Source organism: Cynara cardunculus, unplaced genomic scaffold, assembly GCF_001531365.2.
Source record: "Cynara cardunculus var. scolymus isolate 2C unplaced genomic scaffold, CcrdV1 Un_Scaffold_13139, whole genome shotgun sequence".
Lineage (NCBI taxonomy): Eukaryota > Viridiplantae > Streptophyta > Magnoliopsida > Asterales > Asteraceae > Cynara > Cynara cardunculus.
The window spans coordinates 1-1,244 of NW_020208319.1; the positions used below are offsets into that span (position 1 = coordinate 1).

At 34.9% G+C, this 1,244-nt stretch overlaps 1 pseudogene; it reads right to left on the reverse strand.

The window, feature by feature from the left end:
* Window positions 1–1,070: 1,070 nt before the first annotated feature.
* LOC112505617 lies at window positions 1,071–1,244 on the reverse strand (annotated as a pseudogene; the record flags this gene model as incomplete).

The following is a 1,244-nucleotide window of genomic DNA, read 5'->3' on the forward strand; positions in this document are numbered from 1 at the left end:
ACTACACTTGATCTTAGCCAAAAGGCCGAGAAAGGTATGCTTTTCTTCATCTTGGGGTTTGGTTTTTGTAACAGTCTAATGTTTGGTTATTTTGTTTAGTCTGGAGATGTGGGATGCCTCTGAAGTCTGAAGGAACCTTCTTTTGTGGGTTGTTCCATTTATGCCTTTTGCAGATGGTTGGAAATGCTCCCACATAAATATCAATTATCTTTCAGTTGAAGCCTCAAATATAAACTCTCCCCACAAAAATACACAGATCATAAATCAGGTTCAATCAGACCTCAAAACACAAGATACAGTTACATTTTGCGATAAGAACCTTCACGATCCACCTTCTTTTGTGCTTCGTCTTGTTTCATCTATCATGGCTTTCAATTTGTTTGTCTGTAACTTTGCTCTTTTTTCTGCATTTCTTTTAGTCTAATCCTTCTGCCATGCTTCAGCTCTTCTTTCTTTTTGTCTCAAATGTTATTTGCTTCTACTCAAATCTAACACAAAGTAAATTACTCAGAGCAAAGCAACCACTAATAACATCCACTTTGTCCACTTCAAAGAAATTCTTCCTGATGAAAACCGTCCTATTCCAAAGTGCGGGTACTTCAAAAGATTTGATAATAAAAAGTCATACTGCAAGTTTGGATATCTTCAGTTTTTCAAATGTTATCCTAAGTTTCTACTAGCGAAGTTTCTAGAAAAAGAAAATGAAATTTAACATGCTAGAATATAACTTGAAAAACTATGAGAATGAAAGTAACCCTGCTCTCTCTTTGGGTCTTATTTCTTAGATTCCATGAAAAAGTTTATCTACCAGTTCACCAAGTTTTATTTAACACCATTGTGCATCCCAAATTCTGGATTGATTAATCAAAGCTGCTTTTGAACAATTTATTTCAGCCCCTTTTAATGATGCATTAGAATCAGAATCAGCATTCTATCTATGAAGGGCTTAATATACCTGTAAAGCTCCAATCATTAATTTGTAAAGTGACACTAACATAACATATTTATTGTTGTTTCCGAGTTATTTAAACGATGCAGTACACTGCCAAAATGATTTTTAACTAAGATTGGAGGGGTGAGCCAGGCCAAAGCTATAGTGTAACACTAAGGCGACTCTTAAAGATCCCAATAGCAAGCTACTGTGATAGATCTTTCCCCATAAAAAATAAGATTAATATCGAGTAGGCCGATGGCCTACATATCAGATATTAAACTGATAAGAACAGATACTACACTTGATCTTA